Source organism: Drosophila miranda, chromosome XR (genome assembly GCF_003369915.1).
Source record: "Drosophila miranda strain MSH22 chromosome XR, D.miranda_PacBio2.1, whole genome shotgun sequence".
In the NCBI taxonomy this organism is placed as follows: domain Eukaryota; kingdom Metazoa; phylum Arthropoda; class Insecta; order Diptera; family Drosophilidae; genus Drosophila; species Drosophila miranda.
The window spans coordinates 20,318,058-20,324,086 of record NC_046674.1 but is presented as its reverse complement, the minus strand read 5'-3'; positions in this window follow the sequence as shown (position 1 = coordinate 20,324,086).

The following is a 6,029-nucleotide window of genomic DNA, read 5'->3' as shown; positions in this document are numbered from 1 at the left end:
GCATATAGCATATAGCCTCCATATATATATATATATATATATATATATATATATATATGTATATATATATATATGTATATATATAGGAGGAGTATTGTACGCAAGCAACAGATGAAAGGATAGCCGATAACCGAAAGATGAGAAATATGAATGCTGTATATTTTGTGCCATTATAAAATAGTATTTAATAAACTACTAACGAGTACCCGGAAAAGCAATAATTAAACACACACACAACGACGGCTAATACAAACAAAACAAACGGACTAGGACCTGCAGACGAACGTAACTCCACACTGACTTCCAGCCCCTTTCTCGCTGATTGGTATATTGGTATACTCCAAAACCAACACTAAACTTTTCTTCTGAGAGAGATCTCGAAGGGACCTGACCCCACATACACACTGAGAGAAGGAAGGACCCCATCCAAGCCATGCCATGACCGAGAATCTACCAGAAGAAGAAGGCCCGGCCCCCATTGAATGATATTAAATCAATTATTTTTCAAAGCTGCTACCAAAAACCGAAATCAAAAGACAAAACAATTCTAAATGTCGTCTTGCTTTGGTGTGTTTAATTGAATGCGTTTTAATTATGTTAGAAATCTCAACCGAAAGCAGTAGCAAAAGCCAGAGAGAGATACTCTACTCTACTCCAGTCTGCTCCACTCCAATCCATCCACTGACGCGACATCTGAACATGGACCTGGACCAGGGACTCGAGCTATACGCGTATCTGCCGCCAGAACTGGGGGCAAGAGTCTTATATCTAATTTTGTTTTGCAAAATTTTGTGTAAAGCTCTTCGACGAAAAGTAGTCTCGACAACAGCAACAACAAGAACACAATCAACTAAATCTGTTTATTACATAAAAAGTATATTATATAGATATATCTATGATTTAGGAAGTCAATTCTTATTATTTTCTAATTTTTTAAGTTATTGCAAACTTTTGTTAACTATTTCTTTCATTCATGAATTATTCGCTATTATTACGTTTATGTTCTTTCGAAATAGAATTTCTTTATAATTTTTCTGTTCCTTAATGCAAAGAAGCTGCAGCAAAACAAAAAAAACTTTCGTTAAAAAACAAACAAAAAACTAAGAACGATTATGGAGAAGATATTGGAGATTGAAAGATGGAAACGATGGAGAGCCAAGCAGCTATACATTTATTGTTAAACAAAATAATTAGCTTAGCGTATAAACTACATATGTATATGTACCATCTAATAATACGATATATAGGCAAGTGAAACAACAAAAAAAAAAAAAAAATCCACAAAAAATGCGAAAATCGAAAAATATAATAAAAGAAAAACCACATGATTAGTTAAAGTTACAAAACTTGTGTTGCCTTTTCGTTTTCATTTATCATTTTCCTATTTCCACATATTCAAACATTTTGTGGGTCTAACTGCGCTGCCCAAAGCCAAGCCTGATCGCTCCGATACACACACTATATCTATCTACTGTAAGGCTTATGATTTGCTTTTGTACAACGAACTCGAAAAGCAATGGCAGAACTTCTCTCTCCCACTCACTCGGAAACTTCTACTAGAACTGTATCGTATGTCTAAATGTATATAACAATAATTTACAAACCACAATCTAAAGTGCGACTACGAGTATCTACTATATAGTATAGGTGATAAGTTAAATAGGTTAGGGAGCGTAATCCGTAATCCGTAATCCGTATCGGTCGAATTCAATTGATCATTTATCATTTCCAATCACGTAGTGGCCATAGACAGTAACACTCTTATGACGAGAACCATGGACCATGGACCACGGACCACGGAGCACAGACCACAGACCACGCGGGTACGCGGCAGCGGTGTCGGATAGAGTTGGTGGATGATAAGTGGATGAACCATGAGCCATAAACCATGAACCATTTAACATTAACCTAAGTACGAGTATGAGTCACAATATGAATAGCTTTCGAAATAAGGTGCATTAGTAACTCAGCTTGATAAATCATATACATACATATATATATATATATATATATATAGCATTATAACCAATAACTTTGCAATACAACAACATACAAAATACCAACAAACAAAGTACCAAATAAGTTAGTGAACAAAAAAACTGCTCAAGATTCGAAACAAAAAAAACAAACAAACCAACTCGAAATCGAAACTGAAACCGAAACCGAAACAAAATGATAAATGGATTATAAATAAGCACAAAATCGTATTGTACCACACATGAACACAGAAAACGCTTTGTTGGCTAGTCCCCAAGGAGTAGATATGGATAGGAGATGGATGGATGGATAGGAGATCGCTAGAGGATGGAGATGGTAGGAAGAGTACCAAAGTATCCTGAAGTATCGAACATTTGCTCCTGTTGTGCATTTCCTTGTTTGTTGCTCTGTTTGTTATAGAAAGAAAAGTAAGAAAAACCACAAAAAATGTTGAACGAGTAAAGCATGTTGGAGGATAGGAATGTTACGAAGGATGGGATGATGGGTGGTGATGAAGGATGGGTAGTGTGAGAAAGAAAATGATACGAAAACCTATGGGCTGACGGAAAGGTAACTAAAAATAGTGTATGTTATACAGTATATTATTATTGCTATTATTATTATTATTACTGCGCATCATGATAAGTCGATCCGATCTATTAAACCCGATCTATTAAAAACTAATTATACAACACGACAACTGCAACCACTGCAACAGCAACAGCAACCAGAACAACTCGAACAACCCGAGCATGCAATGAGATATAAAGACAGACAAAAGAGCGGAGTTTTTACCGACGAGGATTATTCTAATGATAATGATCATTGATGATGATGCTAATGATAACTATTATTAAAAAAACAACAACAAAAACAGTAAAAAAACCAAAAAATCACCAACCAAAAAAATGTATTTATTTATTTTAATTTATATATACACTAGAGAGTTATTACAAATATATATATACATATATATATACTATAATGTATAAGGAGAACGAAGAAAAAAAGCTATGAAAATTGAGTTTTGCAATTGGGGGGGTGTGGGGGTGGTGAAGGAAACGCTAAGTTTCCTATCGGAAATCCAAAAAACAAAGGGTCCTCCATTTAGTAAAAGACTGCTGTCCCCCAGAGGACATTCAACATAAATTGTGGTACGGCCATGTTCAGATGATTTATGGAGTTTGAGAACGCATTCGACTGTCGTTTTACTACCACAAAATGATGTCCTATGGCACATGTTAGCAAAGCGGTCATAAAACTTGAGCAAACAGGAACAGGACAGGCATTATGCAAACAGACGCGGGCCGAATATAGGTGTATTTCTGTGGAACATTCGCCCAAAAGGCCTGTGGCTCTAACCCCTGACAATTAAGACATAGTCCAGGGGTTAACATCTTCATAACACGCGCGATAGGTAGCAGCAGCAGCAGCAGTCCAACGAACATGCCACCAACAGTTTTTGGGCTAGAGAAAGAGCAGTCCCAACAAATTACCCTGAAATTTTCACCGATCAAAGACAGTGAGAGAGTTGGTTAGAGTTGGATCTTTGGGCAGCCAGCCCTTCGATGGTATCTTTGGATGATATCTTAGTGGAGGAGCAGCACATAAATCTGCCAGCAAAATGGGAAGACCCCGAGAGACAGACAGACGTAGAGACGGAGAAAGAGAAATACCCAAGACCCAACGACAGGTTGCAGCTCAATAAAGATCCAAATAAATATTATATCGCTGGTCTATGGATCGAACAAAGAAAGAAATGAAAAGGATGAGTTCATTTAGGGTTCGCGGTGCAGGTAGTCTTCTTGCGGTGGCGGTGGCGGTGCCCCAGGCCCAAGGCCCGATGCCCGATGCCCGAGGTTCAACCTGTTCCGATCCAACAATGGGCAACAAGAGGGCAAAACCCTACTGCCAGAGGCGGTCGAAATCAAATGGTCAAGGCTTTGTAAACGGGTGACATTTGAAAATTATGGCATGTAAATGGAAGGCATTCCGGGAAAGGCTGAAGCGTTGACAGCTTGAACTGTCTTTCTTTTTCTTTTCCTCTGATGCTAAGGATTGTGGTATGGGACTACTGTTAATCAATTTAGTGCCTCTTGGATCGAGTTATTTTAGGGGCAGATGTGGCCAAGGATAAGTGAAAGGCTGCGCATCGATGTGGCTGTTAGATGTTAGATCAAATCGAAGGAATCTATTACTAGTTCTTATAGATGCTGTGGCTCTATCGTTGAAACTTTGGTTGTAACCTCTCAGTATCTCAAGATGTGGAGAACCACAACTTGCTCCATTTTATCTTCTCTCAAAGCTGTCCCCAAGTATATCATCTACATAGCATATCTCTGCATTCTACTATATCTCTCTTTCTCACTGCATACCTTCCGAATGGAATATATCTGCACGATCAAACCATTTGGCACTTCGTCTTCTATCGATAATCTAGGCATTAGTATCCCCAGATAAGCCTGTACTATATTATTTATTTGTCTATCTTTTGCATCATATTTTCTGTGAGGGGCCACCACGGGGCGTATGCGTGTTAAAGCTTTGAGCTGCTGTCAAGCTTTCCTCTCGTTTGATATACGAGCATGCATGCGAGGGGCCAGGCCATTAAAGTGCCGCCTTTGTAATGCGGAAACATCAAAGTGCATTCACTCACAGACACACACAAGAGCAAACATTTGCATACACATACACACACACAGATGCACAGATGCACCCATACAGACCCGACGAAAAGCCATAAAAATCACTTTGTAGCCAGGAAAGAGGGAGCACTCACGAGGACGTGGAAACGAAAGGGAGCCTGCCCCATGGAGGCGGCGCATCAGCGCAAACTATGCAACAACAACACCAGCCACAGGAAAAAGTGCAATGCAATCAATTCAAAGGAGTGAAAGGGGACTGGGGTGTGGGAGAAGGAGGAGTGGCAGAAGCAGAGGCAGAGGCTGAGAGAACTGCCAACAGACGGCAGCATTTAATCCTGCAAAAAGGCATTGCGAGGCAGCATAAAATGATGTTAATCCTTAAATAACGTGAGCAGAGCGAAAAAAAAGGAGATGGAGAAGGAGAATCGTGATGCAGATGGAGAGCAGGGGAAATGGAGTGGTAGTGGGAGGAGATGCTGGCTGAAGTCGACAGCAAAATGCCAATTGAATGCCAAGCGGCTTTAAAAGGCATCACACTCCAAAAGAGAATCGAGTACAGAGCAAAAGATGCTGAAAAATAATTCTGGTCACAGACGGAGCATCTTTGCAGATCCAGCCTAACCAATGGGCCATCACGTTAACTGATGGAACAGCTTCAAGATTACAATGCTTTGGGGATTAAAAAGGAGGAAATCGGAGGAAAGTCTTCAAAGTTCCAAGACAATTCAAGACTGATCTCTGAGGGTCATATGATTTTCGAAATCTATCGAATCGATTGGTATCCTTGTACGTGGTTTCGATCTTCTATTTCAAATTGACTAAGAATTATAATTTTTGGAATTGAGAGATGATACATAAAATTTAAAGCAGACTTTTTGATTTCCCAAGCTTTGAAGTAGGGGAAATTAATGTATGTTCAACAATAGAACAAAGGAGTTGCAACTCTTAAATGATATTCTTCTCCATCTATCAGATTTCTAACATATCTATCCACTATCCCCTGCCCTCAAACTTTCCCACCTTAAAATGTTACCCAAATTAAATTTCCCGCAACTTAAATGTTCTCCATGCAGGAAGCTCTACTCCACTATCATATCTCTGGCATTCCATTAAATGAAAAAATACTCAAAAAAACGAATAAAGTATCCAACAACATCCACAACTGTCAACTGGCATGGCAGCCGCCGCCTCTCCGTCAAGCGGTTTGACCCCAAAAAAGTCAAGTGCGGCCGCGTCCGAGTTCCGCTCTCCGTCCGTCCATCCATTGAGACAGAGTGTGGCAACAGCAACAGCAACAACCATCCATCCAATGGCACCGGCACGCGCCGGCGCACTCAATTGGCCGTGCAGTGGTGCTCTGGTGGTGCGGTGCGAGAGCCATTCGAATCCACTCAAAATGGGGGACGA